A 24,002-nucleotide genomic window follows, 5' to 3' on the forward strand; every position below is an offset into this window, starting at 1 on the left:
GTGGCGACAAAGTTACCTGGCCGAAATTGGCAGTAAACAGTTGACCTAAAGGCCTATTGAGACCTGCAGTTGGAGGCCAACTGGGATTTCCCAATTGGCCGCCAGTTTCCTGCAGGCAGTGGAGGACAGTACAGCTGCCTGAAGGCAGTCTTCTTGCAGCATACCAAGGGGACAGCAGTCCAAACAGGCTTGCAGCCCACCCCCCTTTGCCTAACTGATTGTGGCTGCAGCCATAAGCTGCCCATGGTGGGATACTCCCCCACAGTTTTGGCCGAATTGCAAAGACCGTTTAATTTTAGTTTGAAATAATTGGAGAAAGAGCGCCTCCATGTTAGGGTGCCCTCTCCCTCATTTATCTGCTGTGACATTCAACTGCTTTTCAAGTCTCACCTATTGCACCTCCGGCTTTGAGTGTGCCTGCATCCTTAATTGGGTGCATATCCCACCCTCTGACCATTGATTCATCATTATCAAAAGTTTATTGGACTATTTAAAATCAACCACTGTCATAGCCAAGGGTTGAATTCAGGTGAGTTTTACAATCAATCCAAGTAAAATATAAAAGTACAAACAATGATAAAGCAGAGTACCATAAATGTATTGATCATTGGGTTCCATTATCAGGGTTCAATATATGGCGGTCATTATATTCATTTGCATGGATGAGATATGGCATTGAAACATTCTTAAATCTTGGCATTTTACATTTTCCCTCTGTTAGTTATTTTGAATTCTGTAGCTGCTAACTGATATGAAATCTGTCTGCGGGTAAGAAGTAGTGACATTTCGAGTTCAGCAGCGATCTCACAAAAGAACAGAGTTGATCCTTTTCGTTCTCAAGTCTCTAGGTTGCAGTTTTGCAAAGAATCTGAGGACTACAGTAATCAGGACCTAAAATGACCCTGCAAGTCCTTTTCTGAACCGTTTTCATGTTTTTACATTGTTGATTTGTGATTGAGCTCGACCACACAGGTGCTCCGTATTCCACTATAGGAACAGAAAATGGTTACAAGATCATTGCTCTCGAAGGAATGGTACACCGCTCCTAAAGCATGCACAGATGGCTGTTAGCTTAATGAATAATAGAACTGATATGCAAATCCCAGTTTAGATCTGCCTGGATAAACCCAGCGGATTGACAATGCTGGACTGTGACTTCATTCCCTGACAAATTGGGAGAAATCGGTTTGTTTTGAGCAAAGGAGATGTTGACCGTCACCTGTGTACTGAGGTTAGGACGTATTCCATTCTCTACAGGAAAATTGTGAAGATGTTCAAGTATAGTTGGCAAGCGAAATTCAGTGCAAATGCTGTGCTTTTTGGCAACTGTCGGGTCGAACAATTTTAAGCAGCCAGCATCACATTCTCTGCAACTGGTGTCATTGATCACGGCAAGTAACACAGCAGGCCCCATCTTAATTCAGACATTTTGTCATCAAACCTGACACATGGTTCACGATTTGAAATCAAGTTGTTTGTACAAGAAACAAGAGATGAGTTGGCTCCCATTCATAGAAGTTTAGAAATGGCAATCCTATGATTTATTTGACTGAATGCTTTGGAGAAATCCATAAGCATCATCGGCGATATTGGTCCTGATGTATCAGTATGCTCATGGAGTGTGTGCAGGATATCGATTAGGCAATGTTTAACAGTAGAGCAGTGTTGTTTCAATTGTTTAGGTGGTTGGCGAGACCATATCTGGAGTGTGGTGTCCCATTTTGGTCTCCTTATTTGAGGAAGGATGTGGTAGGTGGCATTGGGGGATGTTTAGAGGAGGTTCAGCAGATTGAATCCAGGGATGAAAGGGTTGACGCATGAGGAGAGATTGTACAGCTTGGCCTATACTTGCTGGAGTTTAGAAGGATGAGAAGGGATCTGATCAACGTGTATAAAATACTAAAAGGGATTGATAAAGTAAACATAGACCAAATGTTCCCCCTAAGGGGCAATCTATAACGAGAGGTCACCGATAAAGGTTGAGAGGCGACATGAGACGCAGAGGGTCATGACTTTGTGGAACTCACTGGCCCATAGTGCGGTGGAATCTGAGTCATTAAATGGTTTCAAGAAGCAGATAGATATATTTCTGATTTTAAAAAACATGTTAAAAGGATTTGGGGAACGGGGAGGGAGGTGGATTTCAGACCAGGAAGAGATCAGCCATGATCTGATTGTATGGTGGAACAGGCTGGAGGAGCTGAATTGACTACTTCTGCTCTTTTATGTTCCTATGTGCAGTGCCTGTATCCACCACTTGAGTGTTCCCATTTAATTTGGAATAGACCCAAAATTGTTGCTGGTCTCCTTGAACTGCTAGAATGCCGAGCTTAAATTCCTTAAGCTGACTTGACACTTTGGAAATCTGTGAGTTTTCAGATCGATCACTTATTTGGTTAACTCTCCATGTAGATTTTGCAGTATTTTTCTTTGCATAATTCTTTTGTGTCAATGAAGGTTGGCATGACCAACATGCCTTGGGAAATGTGACCAACGTTACCGCAATATTTGCATTTGTTCTTGCTCCAACGATCTCCACTTGGCTGCAGCGACGACATGGTAGGTTGTTTGTGGACCTGCTTCTCACAGACTCCATCTTATGCACTTTAGCTCAAAATCCAATCAGCGAAGCTTCTTTCGCAGCAAGTTCCATGGATGTTGCGATTTTTACAGCAAATTTTAGGATTAATGCACCTTCAGGCAACAATTTCCTTTTGGGTGGCTTCATTCTTGACGCCACAAACTAATCAGTTGCAAAGTCTTATTCTAATTCACAGTATTTTGTTAGCTTTTGCAATAATGCAACAAATTGTGAAATGTTTTCCTCTTCCTCCTGTCCATGACGGTGAAAGTGGAATCTTTTGCTGTTAATAGTGGGCAGGGAGAGAAATGTCCTTGCAAGATGGTCAGTAATTCATCATATGACTTGTTTTCAGGTTTAACTGGGTGTACTAAATTCTGTAGTAAAATGTTTTCCTCCTAACTGAGCTGAGCAAGGTTGCAGTATCCAGGTCTGCTGGTGCCTGATTGGTTTTCAGGAACAACAACTGGAACCTTCTCCTCCTCCTCATCAAACGCGTCCATGCTGCCTTCTCACCTGGCAATTTTGGATTGCTCCCTGATCTATGCTCCTCAGCCTTCAATGTGTCTTCCTTGCCAATTATTTTCCCTCTGTTCAAAGCCGATAAACTTAGAGCGCAGAAGAAGTCTTGCTGTTTGTGTGCCTCACTATCGATTCCCAGGCAGTAGGTTGCAGAGTTGCAGTCCCATAGTGTTCCAACAACCCATTCAGTGCCCCATGCATGGTTTCCACACTTGTACCCACTACAACGGTAAGTGTATTGGAAACTTCGCTCCTCTGTTTGAAGTAAGCCCCCAGTAACTTGTCATTTTTCGAAAAAAAGCCTTTACTCGGACTAGCGGCTGTCACGATCGATTGAATGATTCGTTGATCCCTGGCTACAAACTGCGCCATGTCCAAATATTTATTTGAGTTGCTTTTACTTGCCATAATAATTTTACCTTTAAAAGTAGGCGATCTTGGGGTCACGGTGGCGCAGTGGTTAGCACTGCTGCATTACGGCGCTGTGGACCTGGATTCGATTCCATCCCTGGGTCACTGTCCATGTGGAGTTTGCAGATTCTCCCAGTGTTTGTGTGGGTTTCCCCCCCACAACCCAAAGATATGCAGGGTAGGTGGAGTGGCCACACTAAATTTGCCCCTTAATTGGGAAAAATTAGAAAGCAAGCCGGTGATATTTCTCCCAACCGCACTACCGATGGTGTATGGTCCTGAATCTCTGCCGATGATTTCTGCTTCTGGCTCACAAAATCGTCCCTTTTTTTAATGGCCAGATCTCGTCGCCAGTTTCTCTTTCGTTCTGTTTTTGTTGTAGCCACAAAGAGAGAGAATCCGAGGTGGCCCACGTTCATGTAACATAGTGCAAGGGGTTTATTTACAAGATGCTGCTCAAAACCGGGTACAATGGCAAACTCCACAAAAGCCTGGGAAATGCTCTGATGACATCATTGCATAACACGTGACATTACATCAGCCAATGGTGTTATTCTGATAAATAACACTAAAGTATAATGTCCTAAATACACATGAATTCTACCTATTTATTCATCTATTTCCTTCACACTCCCCCTCATGATCAGGGCAAAGGCAAACTGAGAAGGAAATATATTGAACTACAAAACATGCATAAGTCAAAAATTAGCACAATGTAGGGCAGCGCGGTGGTGCAGTGGTTAACACTTCTGCCTCAAGGTGCTGAGGACCCGGGCGATCCTGGCCCCGGGTCACTGTCCACGTGGAGTTTGCACATTCTCCCCGTATCTGCGTGGAACTCACCCACAGCCCAAAGATGTGCAGGGTAGGTGGATTGGCCATGCTAAATTGCCCCTTAATTTAAAAAAAATAATTGGATACTCTATATTTATTTAAAAAGAAAGGAATGAAGCCCAATTGTCGTGGCTTGTCGTACTGGCTCTTTTGTAATCAGATGCCATGTGTAAAACTGACTGTAAATCAGCAATTACAATATAAAGGGTAATGGGGTGTTTCCCCTGAAGGGCCTTGACAAGGCCGCATATTATCATAGTCATGACATACATTTTTACTGTCCTGCCTTTCAACATTTGAGAAATTATAAGAATGAAATTGAAGTGGGTAGGTGGATTGGCCATGCTAAATTGCCCCTTAATCGTAAAGATAAAGAACTGGGTATTCTTAAATTTATTTTAAAAAAGAATGAAACTGAACTGTATGTGGTTTTCATTGTAAACAACAAAGCAGCTTCTATCTTGCTAATGAATATTGAGTGGAACTTGCAAATCTCTCGGTTCAAGGTTGATAACTTCCTGTACATAACACAACTTCTGTAATCTGGAAAAGCATTTGGGGGGAAAAAATAAATGGGCCTTCGCTGCTTCACCAACCTGAGCATACAGTGCTGAGAGTTCGGCAAAGATTAGAAGTCCTAAACTGGCTTACAAATTATTCAATGTCTTTTGGTACTGAAAATTATAACTAGCTTTTCCTTTATAGGAATAGGTTAACCATTGACCATTTACCATTGACTATTTCCAGTAATACGGAGGCCTGAAAAATCAACCTTCTGTCTGACAAACTGACACTTCTTAATGTTCATGAAATACGCAGGGCAAAACAACATCAGCAGCATTTTAATGATCCTGTAGATCACTTTCTGAGAAAGATAGATGTCACTCACTAAGAGTTAACATGAGGCAAATCTTCTAAAAGATTAATAACATGATCTGAGGAATATACTGAACTGACATGAAAATCCTGCAGGAGGCAAGTCCAGATGTATTGAAATCCATCAGGGGCTGTCATAGCCATTTTCGGCCAATCAGCTTTGATTGGCGAGTGGGAAAGTCCTATTTCTCTCTGTCTCTCTGTCTCTCTCTCTCTCTCTCTCTCTCAGGACTGGAAGAAATTCTAAGGACATGTTTTGTATCAGGCTGACCAAACCTAAGACGCCAAACTGAGGCAGGTACCAGCCCAACCTTGAGGCTAGATGTAATGCCACGGACAGTGATCGGCAGACGATAATAGTCAACTAGTTGTGGTTTAGTACGTGTAAATTGCCCTAAAGACAACTGTTAATCAACTTCCCACATAGGCTTTAATCAGCGCCTGTATTAAACAGAATTTTAACATGCATGTTGTCCTGAATGTCCCAAACAATCTGTTGGATGCCTTCCTCCTGGGAATCAATAACTTTAGTGCCATGGGCCTTAGCCGTCCAGCAGCATCAAAACCTTCAATTTCAAAATCTACCACCACTTGATCGGAGAGGGGTTTGGCAATTGGATCGTTAGACCTTATAAAGCTTTTGAGTGGGATCACCCAATGCAAAGACTGAGCCTATCCCTTCTTGCTAAGCCATTCTGTCACGACCTAATCTCAGCTAGGATTTAAAGTGTACTTTAAGGAAATTTCCAATTCCACATTTGAAACCAGGGGAGCTTGGACTTAAAATCTCATGCAGCATGATAAAAGATCTGTCGCCTCTAAATCTGGGTCTTAGTACCACTGGGAGCAGACATTGCTTCTATAATTATAAAGCTAATAGACATTCTGGACAGAACTATAAGCATAGGGTCCTGCAACATTTAAAGGTCCATTTGTGATGTGCCTTGTCGAGAACACCTCCTTGGTGAAGTGGATTATATCTCTCGCCCCAAATATAGATCAGGATCACTCCCTCAATAATCACCCTCACCTGAGTTCACGGCAACCACTTCACACTTTGGGTTGCGGGAGTGAGACCCGTGCAGACACTGGGAGAATGTGCAAACTCCACCCAGATAGTAAACCGGGTCCACTGTGCCGCCCTCAAGCAATACATTTTAAAGTGGTAAGTACATCGTGACATTAATTATGATAAAAGATAAAGCATAGAATGCAATAAAACTTTTAAGATACATGGCCACAGCTAATATCAATTTCAGAAAACCTATCCATGTTCAAGTGGATCAGTTTTGGTCAGTTGGATGCAAAAGCTATCTGCTTTATGATATCCAACCCCTCGACACTGGAGAAATATTAAGGGGTTCCCAGTATCGTTCTGCAAAATTTCTGATTTTCTGAAAGGAAGCTGGAACAGCTTATACCCTTCTGAACCAGATCACATCATTCTTTAGCAACAATGGGTGTTCAAACTCCTCCTCTCAGATGTGTTCTTATTATTCACTATTATTTTTAGCGTGGCCAATCCACCTACCCTGCACATCTTTGGGCTGTGGGTGAGACCCACGCAGATATGGGGAGAATGTGCAAACTCCACACGGACAGTGACCCAGAGCCGGGATCGAACCCGGGTTCTTGGTGCCATGAGACAGCGGTGCTAACCACTGTGCTGCCCTTCATGTTCTTAAATATGTCCTTATTTTCCTGTTTACCTCCAAAGTTTTCTATTTTTTACAGAAGTAATTTACAACTATATAGGTTTTTAAATGTTTTGCTCATTTGCTGAGCTAAGTTCCAAGAATGTCTTTTGAACAGACGAGGAGAAACAGTACTTCTAAAGTGCCTTTCAAAAATGCATTTACAACTTTTTTCTTTAATTTTCCTTAGTGTGCAGAGAACTTGAAAGGTCCTGGTGTTATTTCATGCACAAAGTCTGTTTAGCACCTGTTGAAACCAAAGCTGTCAACTTGTGCTGTCCATGTGTATGCGTTTAAGGCTTCTGGGTAAAAATGGCTATCCATGGATATGTGTCCACTTTTTCAATTCGGAAATATAATGTCCTAATTCATATGAATTCTACCTATTCATGTATTTCCTTTGCCGTACCATTCCAGTAAATCTCATCTGCACTCTCTAAGTCTTGATATTCTGAACTGTTGTGTGCAGAATTGGCCACCATACCCCAGCTGCACCTAAACCAGTGTTTTATCAAGATTGAACATTACGTTCTCACCGTTGGCAGTTATAAACACAAGTATCCCGCATACCTTTTTTAACAGCCTTCTCAACTTTATCCTGCCTTCTCTTTAAAGAATTGGTGAGTTTTACCAATTGTTCTTTTGAGGGTGAATTTAATAATTTGGCTGGGATCTGATTTGGGGGGAGAAGGTGGCCAGGATTAGGACGGTGCTGTTGCAGAGAGGATGGCAATCAGGGGGCTTGGGTTTCCCGAAGTTACTGTATTATTACTGAGGTGGCAAATGCTGAGAAGGTGAGGAGGTGGGTTAGAGAGGGGGGTGGTTAGTATGGAGGAGAGTCTGTGCAGGGGGTGGGAGCTGAGGACGTTGGCAACAGCGCCACTCCCGATGGCCCCGGGGAAACACTCTGGGAGTCCGGTGGTGGTAGCGACATTGAAGATCTGGAGGCAGCTGCGCCAGCACTTTAGGCTGGAGGCGGGGTCAAGGGAAACACCGATTTGGGAGAATCATAGATTTAAGTCAGGGAAGTGGGCTGGAGTTTTCTGAGAAAAGTGAGTCGGGGCACTAATGGATTTGTTTCTGGGGGGCCGGTTTGTGGGACTGGAGGAGCTGGGGGCAAAATATGGGTTGAGCAGGGGGAAATGTTTTAGGTATATGCAGGTCCGGGATTTCGCTAAGAAGGAGATACAGAGCTTTCCGGTGGCAGAGGGAGGGTGTCAGCAATTTATGGGGCGATTCTTTGAGAAGAGAAGACACTGCTGGAGGTGATGGGATTAAGACAAAATGGGCGGAAAAGTTGGGAGAGTGCATGGAGGAGGGGTTGTGGTGTGAGGTGCTCCGGAGGGTGAATGCTTCATCTTTGTGTGCAAGGTTGGGGCTGATACAGCTGAAGATGGTCTATAGGGCGCAGCTCACAAAGGTGAGGATCAGCCTTTTGAGGGAGTAGAGGATGCTTGAGAATGTTGTGGGCAGGGGGGCCCCATAAAACACATTCATATGTTTTGGTCCTGTCCAAAGCTGGAGGGGTATTGGAGGGAAGTCTGCATGGTAATCTCGAAGATGATACATATGAAGCTTTAACCGGGTCCCCTGGAAGGCATATTTGGCGTATCGGAGCAGCTGGGGTTGGAACTGGGTGCGGAGGCAGATGTTGTGGCCTTCGCCTCGTTGATTGCCCGAAGACGGGTCCTGTTGGGGTGGAGGTCAGCTTCTCCACGCTGTGCCCTGGCGTGGCGGGGATCTGTTGGAGTTTTTAACACTCGAGAAGGCAAAGTTTGAGTTGAGGGGAAGGATGGAAGGTTCTACAGTTCATGGGCTTTGTTTATTATGCACTTTCAAGAATTGGATGACATCAAACATTGGGGGTGGTGGGAAGGGGGTTGGACTGTGTATGTTGTTGGTGACTATGTATGAGGCGATGGTTGATTCCTGATTCTTTTTCTTTGATGTTCGTATTTAAAATGTTGAGGGTTGTTTGGGGGTTGGTGGGTGAAAGGGATTGTTGGCCAGGGGATTGACCTTGCATTTGTTACCGTGGATTGTTTGTTGGTGAGTGTAAATTTGGATGAAAAAGGAGAATAAAAATATTCAAAAACAAAAAGTTGAGGGATGAATTTTTGATAATTTTTGATGGAATTGGTAGAGCAGTTGAATTCCATTAATTAATTTGCTAGGATGAGGTTGGTGTGCGCAACATTAGAGCACCATATAAGGCCAGGTCTCTTGCATACAAGCTGTAAAACACATTATAAATAACTTATGGACGGTATTTAAATTGATAATCCCATGATAGCTTTGTTGCTGCATGAGTGGCCAATCCTTTCAGGTTATGTACCGGTCCAATTAATGCAGGCCAGTATGTCAGCAATTAGAGGCAAATCATAAATTAAAAAGTATTGCATCTGCTATGCCATTGCCAGATCCTCCTTTTTAAGAAGAAAAGTTTGTATGATGATGAGATGGTTGGATTTTGACTTCTACTGCAATTTTATACTTCAATCAAAAACAATTGAAGGAATAAATTCATTCACTTTAGTACAACAAAGGGACAAAAATAAATGTAATACTTTTTCAGCATATTGCTACTCACAGACAGTTTATTTCAATGCAGAGTGCTTTAATTTGCTATCAAATGCGTGGAGTTTTTAAAAAAAGTCCTTTTTATCCTCACATTGGATTGTAGCCTTCTACCCAATTGTAGCCTCTTGGCCATTTTCTGATTTTGGCCATTTTAATAACTTTGCTATGTTGTTCATTTCTCTTTCCAGGCTGGTGTTGGTGCAATTGTTGCTCATTTGGACACTATCATTTCATTCTTTCATGCCAACACATGGTACCTTAATAGGTTTTCATTTCTGAGATATACCTGGCACCTGTGAACATTTGCCACTAGATGGAGCTTTACGAACTTCTGAAAGAACATATCCTCAATTTTTTTTGCCAGTCTCATTTTTTAAAATTCTTTCCCAGGCTGTGAGTATCACTGGCTAGGCCAACATTTATTTTTTATTTTTTTAAATTTTAAAAAAATAATTTTTATTGAAATTTTTACAAAATATAAACATCTCAACTCTATTAACAAAACAACCGCGGTAACACCCCAAGAACAATACCCACCCAACTTCAAAAGCAACTACAAACAAAAGAAAAAAACCAAAAGAACACCCAACAAAAAAAGGGAAAAAGATAACACCCGCCACATCCCACAAACCCATGTACACAATTCTCCCTCCCACCGATCCAAACCCCCCCGCGCTCTCCCCCCCCCCCCCCCCCCCCCCCCCCCCGGGTTGCTGCTGCTGCCGGCCTATTTCCCTACCGTTCCGCCAGGAAGTCCAGGAAAGGCTGCCACCACCTAAAGAACCCTTGTACTGATCCCCTCAGGGCAAATTTCACCTTCTCCAATTTAATGAACTCCGCCATATCATTGATCCAGGCCTCCACGCTTGGGGGCCTCGCATCCTTCCATTGGAGCAAGATCCTCCGCCGGGCTACAAGGGACGCAAAGGCCAGCACACCGGCCTCTTTTGCCTCCTGCACTCCCGGCTCCACTGCCATCCCAAGAATTGCGTGTCCCCAGCCTGGCTTGACCCTGGATCCCACCACCCTCGACACCGTCCTTGCTACCCCCTTCCAAAACTCCCCCAGCGCTGGGCACGCCCAAAACATATGGGCGTGGTTCGCTGGGCTCCCCGAGCACCTAGCACACCTGTCCTCGCCCCCGAAAAACCTACTCATCTTCGTCCCAGTCATGTGGGCCCTATGCAGCACCTTGAACTGTGTGAGGCTAAGCCTCTCAAAGGAAGAGGAGGAATTCACTCTCTCCAGGGCATCCGCCCACGTCCCCTCCTCAATCTCCTCACCCAGCTCCTCTTCCCATTTACCCTTCAGTTCCTCCACCGAGGCCTCGTCTACCTCCTGCATTACCCGGTATATGTCAGAAATCCTCCCTCCTCCAACCCACACCCCCGAGAGCAACCGATCCCGCACCACTCGTGGGGGCAGCAAGGGGAACCCCTCCACCTGCTGCCTGGCAAACGCCCTCACCTGCATGTACCTAAACATGTTCCCGGGGGAGCCCAAACTTCCCCTCTAACTCCACAAACAGGTCCCTCAACCTCCTAACCCCTGCCCTGTGCCAGCCCAGAAATCCGCCATCAATGCTCCCTGGGACAAACCGATGGTTCCCCCGTATCGGGGCCTCCAATGACCCCCCACTTCTCCCCTATGTCGTCTCCATTGCCCCCAAATTTTGAGTGTAGCCGCCACCACCGGGCTCGTGGTATACCTCGTTGGAGGGAGCGGCAATGGCGCCGTTACCAGCGCCTCCAGGCTCGTGCCCGCACAGGACGCTACGTCCATCCTCTTCCATGCTGCCCCTTCCCCGTCCATTACCCACTTACGCACCATCGCTGCGTTGGCAGCCCAATAGTACCCACAGAGGTTGGGCAACGCCAGCCCCCCCCCTATCACTGCCCCATTCCAGGAACACCCTTCTCACCCTCTGAGTCCCATGCGCCCACACAAATCCCGTAATACTCCTGTTGACCCTCCTAAAAAAAGGCCTTTGGGATAAGGATGGGGAGGCACTGGAACAGGAACAAAAATCTCGGGAGCACCGTCATCTTAACGGACCGCACCCTCCCCGCCAGTGACAGCGGTAACATATCCCACCTCTTAAACTCCTCCTCCATCTGCTCCACCAACCTTGTGAGGTTGGCTTGTGCAGGGCCCCCCAACTCCCAGCCACCTGGACCCCTAGGTACCTGAAGCTCTTCCCTGCCTGCTTCAGTGGGAGCCTATCGATTCCCTGGATGCACCACAAACAACTCACTCTTGCCCAGGTTCAACTTATACCCAGAGAAACCCCCGAATTCACTAAGAATCCTCATCATCTCCGGCATCCCCCCCACCGGGTCCGCCACATACAGCAACAGGTCGTCCGCAAACAGCGATACTCGATGCTCCTCCCCACCCCGCACCATGCCCCTCCAGTTCCCTGACTCCCTCAATGCCATGGCCAGGGGCTCCATCGCCAACGTGAAGAGCAAGGGGGACAGGGGGCACCCCTGTCTCGTCCCCCGGTACAGCCAAAAATACTCCGACCTCCTCTTATTTGTGGCTACACTCGCCATCGGGGCCTCGTAGACCAGCCTCACCCACTGGATAAACCCCTCCCCAAACCCAAACCTCTCCAACACCTCCCACAGATACTCCCACTCAACCCTATCAAAGGCCTTCTCCGCATTCAATGCCATTACTATCTCCACCTCCCCTTCCATGGCCGGCATCATAATGACATTGAGGAGCCTTCGCACGTTCGTATTCAACTGCCTTCCCTTCACAAACCCCGTCTGGTCCTCATGAATGACCCCGGGCACGCAATCCTCTATTCTAGTGGCCAGGATCTTTGCCAGCAGCTTCGCGTCGGCGTTCAGCAGCGAAATCGGCCTATATGACCCGCACTGCAGAGGGTCCTTGTTCCGCTTCAGGGTCAAGGAAATCAGCGCCCGTGACTTAGTTGGGGGCAAAGCCCCCCCCCCCTCCCTTGCCTCGTTAAAGGTCCGGACCAACAGGGGGCCCAACAGGTCCAAATACCTTTTATAAAATTCCGCCGGAAACCCGTCCGGCCCCGGCGCCTTCCCCGACTGCATGCTCCCTGTCCCTTTGACCACCTCCTCCAGCTCGATCGGCGCCCCCAGTCCCTCCACCCGCTCCTCTTCCACCCTCGGGAATCGCAGCTTGTCCAAGAAGCACCCCATTCCACCCCCCTCCACCGGGGGTCCGACTGGTACAGTTCCCCATAGAAGTCTCTGAAGAGCCCATTAACATCTACTCCCTTCCGCACCACCTTCTCAGCCTTATCCGTCACCCCCCCAATCTCCCTGGCCGCATCCCGCTTTCGGAGCTGGTGTGCCAGCATCCTGCTCGCCTTCTCCCCATACTCGTACACCGCTCCCTGTGCTTTCCTCCATTGAGCTTCCGCCTTTCTGGTAGTCAATAGGTCGAATCTGGCCTGAAGGCTGCGCCTCTCCCCCAGCAATCCCTCGTCTGGAGCCTCGGCATATCTCCTATCCACCCGCACCATCTCCCCTATCAGTCTCTCCCTCTCCCTCTGCTCCCCCCTCTCCCTATGGTTTCTGATGGAGATCAATTCCCCCCTCATCACCGCCTTCAATGCCTCCCAGACCGTCCCCACTCGGACCTCCCCGTTGTCATTGGCCTCAAGGTACCTCTCGATACACCCCCGAACCCTCTCGGCCACCTCCTCATCTGCCAGCAGCCCCACCTCCAAGCGCCAGAGTGGACGTTGGTCCCTCTCTTCCCCCAGCCCGAGGTCCAGCCAGTGCGGGGCATGATCTGAAATGGCAATGGCGGAGTATTCCACATCCTCCACCCTCGAAACCAGCCCCCTGCTCAGGACAAAATAATCAATCCTCGAGTAGGCCTTATGTACGTGGGAGAAAAACGAGTACTCCCTGGCCCTTGGCCTCGCAAACCTCCAGGGATCCACCCCCCCCCATCTGGTCCATAAATCCCCTCAACACCTTAGCCGCCGCCGGCCTCCTACCCGTCCGGGACTTGGATCGATCCAACGGGGGATCCAGTACCGTGTTGAAGGCCCCCCCATGATCAGGCCCCCCACCTCCAGGTCCAGTCCAGAATGCGGCCCAACATACACCGCATAAACCCCGCATCGTCCCAATTTGGGGCGTAAACATTCGGCAACACCACCCGCTCCCCCTGCAGCTTGCCACTCACTATCACATATCTCCCGCCACTGTCAGCCACCACATTCAACGCCTCAAACGTCAGCTTCTTCCCCACCAGGGTCGCCACCCCCCTACTCTTCTCATCCAGCCCTGAGTGAAATACTTGGCCCACCCATCCCTTCCTCAGCCGAACCTGGTCTACCACTCTCAAGTGTGCCTCCTGGAGTATGGCCACATCCGCCTTCAGTCCCTTCAGGTGCGCAAATACCTGGGCCCGTTTGACCGGCCCATTCAGCCCCCTCACATTCCAGGTTATCAGCCAGATCAGAGTGCTCCCTGCCCCCCTCCCCTGCCGATTAGCCATACCCCATCCCTTGCCCACCACCGGCCAGCGTCCCCCGCTCTACCAGTTTCCCACGGCGGCAACTCCCCCCCAGCACCCCCTGCGTCCTCCAGCTCCTTCCTGACCGTTTCATCAGCAACCCGGTACCCCCTCCCCTCCCCTCCCCCCCAGGCTAGGACCCCTCCTAGCCGCGTCCCTCCCTCCATAGCACTCCCGTGAGCCAGCTAACTTCTGCTGACCCCGGCGACTCCCGCCCTACCTCTGACTCCTCCCCACGTGGGCCTACCCCTCCTCCAACATGCCCGTCAATGGGTCCTCCCCCCCCCCCCGCTCTTGCGCGGGAAAAGAAAACAGCCAGCAATGACCCGCGCTTCTCAGCCCCAACTCCGCCCCCACCACCTCCCAGCGCGGGAAACGCGCAGAAAGCCCGCGCTTTCGCCCTGCCCAGCCCCGCCTCCTCTAGAAAACCCCCATTGTCAGTCCCCCCCACCAGCTCCCCGAACTCCCCGTTTACCCCCCTGCTCGAACCCATCCACCAGACCCCTACAGAAAACACCATACAGAAAAGACAAATCAACATCTCGACATCACCCCACCCACCCTAAGGCCAACCCACATCTTACATTAAACCGAGCAAATACAAGTACAGTATTATACAGCATCCCCCATCTTAGACCCTCAGTTTGAGTCCAATTTCTCGGCCTGCACAAAGGCCCACGCCTCCTCCGGGGACTCAAAATAATGGTGCCGATCCTTATAAGTGACCCACAGACGCGCCGGCTGCAACATGCCGAACCTCACACTCCGTCTATGGAGCACCGCCTTCGTCCGGTTAAACCCGGCCCTCCGCCTCGCCATCTCCGCACTCCAGTCCTGGAAGATCCGCACCTCCGTGTTCTCCCACTTGCTGCTCCGCTCCCTCTTGGCCCACTCCCGGAGCACACACACACGATCCACGAACCGATGAAACTGCACCAACACCGCCCGCGGCGGCTCGTTCGGCTTGGGCCTCCTAGCCAGAATTCTGTGGGCCCCCTCTAACTCCAGAGGCCCCTGGAAGGACCCAGCCCCCATCAGCGAGTTTAACATAACCACCACATAGGCCGCCAGGTCCGACCCCTCCAGCCCCTCCGTGAGGCCCAGGATCCGCAAATTCTTCCTCCTCGACCGGTTGTCCAGCTCCTCGAACCGCTCCTGCCATCTTTTATGGAGCGCCTCGTGCATCTCCACCTTCCCCGCGACGGCCACGGCCTCATCCTCCCTTTCGGAGGCCTGCTGCTGCAGCTCCCGGATCGCAGCCCCCTGGGCTGTCTGGGTCTCCATCAGCTCTCTGGTGGTTGCCTTCAACGACTCCAGCAGCTCCAACTTAAGCTCCTGGAAGCAGCGCAGCAGACTCGCCTGCTGCTCCTGAGCCCACTGCCTCAGCTCCTCAAGGCCTCCGCCGGCTGCCATTTTGTCTTCCTTCCCCCTCTTTTTCAGGGGTGCTTTCTCCATTTTTCTCCTTACCCCACTCCTGGTCTGGACCATAGGACCGTAGGGGTCGACTTTTGTCCTCTTCCCACGTCGGGATATGCCGACACAGTTCCATTGGGTGCCCTGAAAAGAGCCCCAAAGTCCGTTTTCAGCGGGAGCTGCCGAATGTGCGGCTTAGCTCCGCATTGCCGCCACCGGAAGTCGCTAGGCCAGCATTTATTGCCTGTCCCTATGTGCCCTTGATAAAGTTTGTGGTGACCTGCCTTCTTGAACTGTGGAAGTCCATGTGGTATAGGTACACCACAGTGCTGTTATTATACTGTATGCTGATGTAAACATGCTTTAGTCCTGAAACAGAGTAAGCTCAACTGGTTTGATGGCGATTTGCTTCAGTAGTTTGCTCCTGAATACTAGAATGTCCGATAAAATATCTATTATTATTTAGACAAATTTTTGAATCTTTGTTCAAGCTTTCTCAATTGTTGCCACCTCTGGTTCCAAAATTTTCAAATGGAGGTATTATTTAAAAAGTGTTCCTGTGCATGGTGGCACAGTGGTTACCACTGCTACCTCTCAGCCTCAGGAATCTGAGTTCAATTACAACCTTTGGTGACTGTGTGGCATTCGCACTTTCTCTCCATGTCTGCATGGGTTTCCTTCGGTGCTTCAGTTTCCTCCCGCAGCCCAAAGATGTGCAGGTTAGGTGGATTTGCCATGCTAAATTGCCCCCTAGTGTCCAGAAGGTTAGGTGGGGCATGGCGGTGAGCCCAGTAGGTTGCTCTTTTCGAAGGGTTGGTGCAGACTTGACGGGCCAAATGGCCTCCTTCTGCACTGTAGGGAGTCTATGAATTAGATTTACATTGCAATGGGTTTCACATACTCCGGGAACTTGCCAGTAACTTTTTCTGACAGCATTCAAATTTTTATTACCTTCTTTGAACACAAGGGGGTGTTGCTGGAATTTCTCAGGTTTACTTCAAAGGCAGTAGTCCAGTCGTCATTTTTATTGTATTAATTTCAGTACAACTTTTGTAACGCAGGGCTTTTTATTTCTGAAATGTATCTCTCTGGACAGCAATAAAGATATTCTTTTAGTTTTAAAAATAAATTTAAAGTACCCAATTCATTTTTTCTACTAATTAAGGGGAAATTTGCTGTTGTCAATCCACCTACCCTGCACACCTTTGGATTGTGGGGGTGAGATACTGGGAGAATGTGCAAATTCCACATGGACAGTGACCCGGGGCTGGGATCAAACCCGGATCCTCGGCACCGTGGGGCAGCAGTGCTAACTACGGTGCAAGATTTTCTTTTAGTAAGAACAAAAGGAATGGGGTAGTCTGCTCTCCTATTCACAAAGATCCTGGCTGCTCTTCCACCTCCCTGCAATATTGCTATGTCCTTTGAGTCCCTCGGGGTGCAAAAATCCATTGATCTCTGACTTGAATATACTCAAAGATTAAATATCCACAGTTTGAATGGCAGATATTTCCAGAGGTTCACAATCCTTTGATTGAAGTAATGTCTCCTCATCTCAGTCCTACGTGGCTGACCCCTTATTCAGAGACCGTGGTTTGTAGTTCCAGATTCCGCAGCCAAGGAAAACATCATCCCTTTCCATATACCTTTTAGAATGAAGTACTTTTCAATAAGATCACCGCTCATTCTTTTAAACTTTAGGGAATATAGACCTGATCTTCTCAATCTGTCCTCAATAAGAAATCTTTTTCCTAGGATCAGGGAAGGAGACCAAATCTGTATACGATGCTACACATGTGATCTATCCACGTCCTTTAAAATTGCAGTAAGAGTTCTTTACTGTTGTTTACCAATCACTTTGAAATAAAGACTAATATACTATTTGCTTTCCTCATTACTTGCTGTACGTGCATGCTAACTTTCCATAATTATGTTGTGTGGCACTACCCCTGTGCTAAATGGAATGGACTTCAAACAGATCTAGCAACTCAAGACTGGACATCCATGAAACGTTGTGGGCCATCAGCAGCAGCAGAATTTTACTCAGCCACAATCTACAACCTCATGGCCCGGCATATCCCCATTATACCATTAGGTTCTTGATATCAAGGCAGCATTTGACCAAGTATGGCATCAAGGAACCCTAGCTAAACTGGATTCAATGGGAATCAGGGGGCAAACTCTCCGTTGGTTAGAGTCATGCCTGGCACAAAGGAAGATGCTTGGAGGCCAATCATCGCAACTCCAGGACATCAATGCAGGAGTTCCTCAGGGTAGTATCCAAATAAATCCGATCCAATCCCAAGCCCAACCATCTTCAGCTGCTTAATCAATGACCTGCCTTACATCATAAGGTCTGAAGTGGGGATGTTTGCTGATGACTGCACAAGGTTCAGCACCATTTGCGACTCCTCAGATAATGAAGCAGTCCATGTCCAAATGTGGCAAGACCTGGACAATATCCAGGCTTGGGCTGACAAGTGACAAGTTACATTCGCGCCACACAAGTGTCAGGCAATGACCATCTCTTACAAGAGAGGATCTAACCATCGGCCCTTGGCATTGCCATTGCTGAATCCCCCACAATCAGCATCCTTGGTATTATCATTGATCAGAAACTGAACTGGACTAGCCATATCCAGGACAAAGCAGCCCGCTTGATTGCTCCTATTTCCACAAACATTCAAACCCTCCACCACCGACGACCTGTGGCAGCCGTGTGTACCATCTACAAAATGCACTGCAGAAACTCATCAAGGTTCCTTAGCACCTTCCAACCATCTAGAAGGACAAGAACAGCAGATACCTGGAACCTCACCACCTGGAGGTTCTCCTCCAAGTCACTCAACACCCTGACATGGAAATATATCGCTGTTCCTTCACTGTTGCTGGGGAAACATCCTGGAACTCCCTCCCTAATAGCACAGTGGGTGTACCTACACCTCACAGACTGTAGCGGTTCAAGAAGGCAACTCACCACCACCTTCTGAAGGGCAACTCGGGATGGGCAATAATTGCTGGCCTAACCAGCGACACGCTCATCCTATAAAAATGAATTTAAAAAAATGTACAAGGACATCCATATCCCTCTGAATGTTTCCCAGTCTCTGAACTTGAAGAAAATCTGCTTCACAAATTTTTCTATCAAGCGAATTAGTTTGCATTTCACTCGGCTACATTCCATCAGCCATCTTTAATTGAGCCTTGTTGGAACATCTATGTACTCTTCTCAAAGGCCATTTTCATAGAATCATAGAATTTACAGTGCAGAAGGAGGCTATTCGGCTCATCGAGTCTGCACCGGCCCTTACAAAGAGCATCCTACGTATCTACCCTAGCCCCGTAATCCAGTAACCTCCACTTAACCTTTTTGGACACTAAGGGCAATTTAGCATGGCCAATCCACCTAACCCGCACATCTTTGGACTGTGGGAGGAAACTGGAGTACCCAGAGAAAACCCACGTAGACACAGGAGAACATGCAGACTCTGCACAGACAGACCCAGCCGGGAATCGAACCTGGGATCCTGGAGCTGTGAAGCACTGTGCTAACCACTATGCTACCTTGCTGCCCTCCTAATTTTATGTCCTTGTGCACAAATCCCTCATCCAAGCCATTGATATGGATTGTGAATAGCTGAGGCCCAACCACGGATTCACCCTACTCGTTACACCTTGCTAACCCGATGTCTAATTTATTCCTCCTTTTTGCTCAGTACTCAATCCATGTTAATATGTCATCTCCGATCCTATGAAAGCTCATTTTGTGAAATAACCAACTTTGGTGCCTTTGGTGAAAATCCAAATGCTTTACATCCACTATCCTTCATTCACCCTGCAAGTTAAAACCCCCAGAAGATTGTAACCGATTTCCCTTTCCTAAATTTGTGTCGATTCTGCTTAATCATATCATGATTACCTCATCCCGTATAATAGTTCTAGTTTTTATGCTACTATTGATGCTAGCTATGGTTCACTGTGTACCCTTTCCACCCTCTCTTGATTAATGGGGTTAGATTTCCTGTCTTTCAATCCATGGGGACCTACCCGGAATCCACAAGAGTTTTGGCCACGCATCCACTACCTGTGTGGCAACCTTTTTCAAGAAATAATGCGAAGATATGGAGAGCAGGTCCAGGGAAATTGTCAACTTTTAACTCCACTGATTTTGCCGCCTTTATTCTTTCACGGGGGCCAGCATTTGTTGCCCATCTCTAATTGCCCTCTAATAATAATCCTTATTATTGTCACAAGTAGACTTACATTAACACCGCAATTAAGTTACTGTGAAAATCCCCTAGTCGCCACGCTCAGGCGACAAACAATACATCTTTCGGGACTTGTGGGAGGAAACCGGAGCACCCGGAGGAAATCCACGGGGGGAATGTGCAGACTCCGCATAGGCACTGACCCAAGCCGGGAACCATGGACCCTGGTGCTGTGAAGCAACTGTGCTACCCACTGTCCTACTGTGCCACCCAAGAAGGTGATGAAGGTTGTAGTGAATTGCCTTGCCTTAAAAGCGCTGAGGCCATTTGGTGTGGGACACCCACAGTGCTATTAGAGAGGGAGTTCCAGGATTTTGACATCGCTACAATGAGGGATTTTGTTTCAAGTTGATATCATTCCAAGACGATATGTAACTTGGAGGGATACTTTCAGGTGGTGCTGTTCCCATGAATTTGCGGCTCTTTACCTTCTGGATGGCAACGGTTGCGGGTTTAGAGGATGCATTGAAGGAACACTAGTAAATTGTTGGAGTGCATCTTGTACAGAGTACAAATTACTGCCACTGTGCATTGGTAGTGGAGGAAGTAGATGTTGAAAGTGGTGGATGGAGTGTAAGTCAAGCTGGCAGCTTTGTCCTGGATGGTGTTGGGCTTCTTGAATGTTTTTGGAGATGCACCCATCCAGGCAAGTGGGGAGTATTCCATCACACTCCTGACTTGTACCTTGTAGATGGACAGTCTTTGAAGAATCACGTGATCATAGAATTTACTACAGAAGGAGGCCATTTGGCCCATTGAGTCTGCACTGGCCCTTGGAAAGAGCACCCTACTTAAGCCTATGCCTCCACCATATGCCCATAATCCAGTAACACCACTTAACCTTTTGGACACAAAGGGATAATTTACAGTGGCCAACCCACTTAACCTGCACACCTTTGGACAGTTAATTTGGTGAGTTACTTGTAACAGGACTTTTCGCCTCTGACCTGCCCTTGCAGCCACAGTATTTATATAGCTCATTTAATTCAGGTTCTAGCCAATGATAACCCCCAAGATGTTGATAGTGTCATATAAGGGTCCCTTTAAGAAATGGGTGTTTATCAAATAGCTGCAGTGATGTCATTGTGTGGGTGGAGCTGGAATGTGATTCTGTCTTTTACTTTTGTTTTGAGCTGGAAGCTGCTTTGTGTCTTGGTTTCGTTTTCAATTGGGGAGCTGCATTCAAACCAAGGAAGTGTTCTCTCTCTGTCTCTCTAAAGAATATCTCCAGATTACTCAATAATTTCAAAGTAATACCTGTTTCTGTAAGGAATGCAAACCTACAGTCTTTGTTAAAAAGGGTTTTTTGACTTATGGATGTGTTTAGGAAAGTTATTAAGGGTTATCTATCGAGTATTTTATCTGTGAGGATTATCAGTGTTGGTAGTTGATAAGATGGTTACTGTGTGTTTATAAAATATTATCTGGATTCATAGAATAAGCATTGTTTTTGTTTAAACATACTTTAGATCTCTGATGCATCACACCTGTGAAGTGGGGCCTTGTGCTCCCCTTAACCAAAACCTATTAAAATTTGTGGGTCAGGTGAACTCCATGATATATTTTGGTGTTCTCTAAACCCTGGCCCATAATAATAGTGAGGGATTCAGTGATGAAAATGCCATTGAATGTCAAGTGGTGATGGTTTGATTCTCTCTCATAGAACATAGAACAGTACAGCACAGAACAGGCCCTTCGGCCCTCGATGTTGTGCCGAGCAATGATCACCCTACTCAAACCCACCCTATACCCGTAACCCAACAACCCCCCCCCCCCCCTTACTTTTAAAGACACTACGGGCAATTTAGTATGGCCAATCCACCTAACCCGCACATCTTTGGACTGTGGGAGGAAACCGGAGCGCCCGGAGGAAACCCACGCACACACGTGGAGGACGTGCAGACTCCACACAGACAGTGACCCAGCCGGGAACCGAACCTGGGACCCTGGAGCTGTGAAGCATTTATGCTAACCACCATGCTACCGTGCTGCCCCATTATTTTTTTTTGTCTTTTTTTTAAACCCCACCCCACCCGGCTCTAGGACCCTGCCCTTAAGCTTGCATTCCGTGCTCCTTCCAACTCTCCCAGGCGGGCAGGGTCCTGTCACACCTTCTCCTGCCACTCTGACCCCTGCTTAACTCTACCCCTAACACCACCTTCAGCTCTGACTTCCTCTGTCCACTCTACCCCGAACACCACCTTCAGCTCTGACTCCCTCTACCCCTAACACCACCTTCTATTTCTGACTTGACTACCCGAAGCTAGTCCTGAACCTGTCTCCTTCATACCACCCAAATCGCAGGAAGGTGAGTGTGCATCCTTTCAGCCACGCTGCCTTCCATAAATTCTCATTGGAGAATACCACATCACGGCCTGACACTTAAGTGACAAGTCACATATCAGGCAGGTATGACTGAACTCCAACAACCACAACCATCTTCCTTTGTGTGAAGTATGACTCCAACCAGCAGATAGTCCCCCCCCCCCCCCCCCCCCGATTCCCATTGATTCCAGATTTGCTAGGGCTCCTGGAGTGATATCATGGTTGTGTTGTAATTCACCAACTGGCCACTAGGAGTCTCATTCGTACATAAATGAATGTTCGAGTCAGGTGACGTAAAACTGACTGGGGAACTGGGAGACAGGTTTCTTGCGCATGCTCACAGTGTAATTCATCTGTTTTGTATATATTTGACCCACAGTTAAATGTTAATAATTTGTTTCTAGCTTTAGGTACAATTGTTCTTGTGATATAAATCAGGCCATCTGATAAGAATATTATACCATGTTGCCACACTTGGTATAATGGTGTAATCATACCTCATCTCTGGAATTTTATATTTGGACTAACATAGGAACAGAGGAATTAGGTGCAGAAGTAGGCATTTCAGCCCTCTGAGCCAGCTCCGCCATTCAATCAGATTGTGGCTGATCTTTTCCTGTTTTCTTTTTAATTAATCATTTATGGGGCGTGGGCCAGCAGTTATTGCCTATCCCTAATTGCCCTTGAGAGGGCAGTTAAGAGTTAACCACATTGCTGTGGGTCTGGAGTCACATGTAGGCCAGACCAAGTAAGGATGGCAGATTTCCTTCCCTAAAGGACATTGGTGAAGCAAATGGGTTTTTACGACAATCAACAATGGTGTCATGGTCTTCATTAGACTTTTTAAAAAATATATTTTTATTCTTTTTCACAATTTCATCAAATTTGCACCCACAAACAAATAATCAACAATAACAAATACAACGGCAATCCCCTTATCCCACCCACCCCCAAACAGTCCCCAACATTTTAAATACAAAGCACAAATGAAAAAGAATCGGGGATCCACCATCAACCCATACATAATTTCACCCCCCACCCCCCGCAATGGTCGATGTCATCCAATTCTTGAAATTGTATGATAAACAAAAGCCCATGAGTTGGAGAACCCTTCCATATTTCCCCTCCACTCAAACTTCACTTTCTTGACCGTTAAGAACTCCAGCAGATCCCCCACCACACCGAGGTACAGGGCGGAGAAGCTGACCTCCACCCCAATAGGACCCGCCTTCGGGCGATCAGCGAGGCGAAGGCACCTCCTTCCCAGCAAAATCTTGGACCTGCATTAATCTAAACATCTCCCCCTGCCCCAACTCCTATTTCTCCTCCAGCCTCGCAAACCGGCCCCCCAGAAACAAATCCTTTTATACCCTAACTCCCCTCTCCTCCCATGGGCAGCACAGTAACATAGCGGTTAGCATTGTTGCTTCACAGCACCAAGGTCCCAGGTTCTATTCCAGGCTTGGGTCACTGTCTATGTGGAGTCTGCACATTCTCTTTGTGTCTGTATGGGTTTCCTCCAGGTGCTCCGGTTTCCTCCCACAAGTCCCAAAAAGACGTGCTGTTAGGTGAATTGGACATTCTGTACTCTCCCTCGGTGTACCTGAATGTGGCGATATGAACTTTTCACCGTAATTTCATTGCAGTGTTAATGTAAGCCTACTTGTGACAATAAAGATTATTATTATTATCTCCGCAAACTCCCATCTCCAAAAATTCCCATTCCACTTCCCTGGCTCTCCTGGGGCTGGTTTAGCACAGGGCTAAAGAGCTGGCTTTTAAAGCTGGCTTTTCAAGGCAGGCCAGCACTGTTCAATTTCCGTACCAGCCTCCCCGAACAGGCTCCAGAATGTGGCGACTAAGGGCTTTTCGCAGTAACTTCATTTGAAGCCAACTTGTGACAATAAGCCATTTTCATTTCATTTCATTTCAAATCCGATTCCCCAGAATCACCATTTCCTTTGACCTCGCCCACAACCTATA

General features: G+C 47.4%; 1 protein-coding gene across 1 annotated transcript in view; it reads left to right on the forward strand.

Moving 5' to 3' along the window:
• Window positions 1–24,002, forward strand: part of plch1 (phospholipase C, eta 1) — a 200,473-nt gene that overhangs the window by 39,791 nt on the left and 136,680 nt on the right. The window lies entirely within an intron of this gene.

Source organism: Scyliorhinus canicula, chromosome 13, assembly GCF_902713615.1.
Source record: "Scyliorhinus canicula chromosome 13, sScyCan1.1, whole genome shotgun sequence".
In the NCBI taxonomy this organism is placed as follows: Eukaryota; Metazoa; Chordata; class Chondrichthyes; order Carcharhiniformes; family Scyliorhinidae; genus Scyliorhinus; species Scyliorhinus canicula.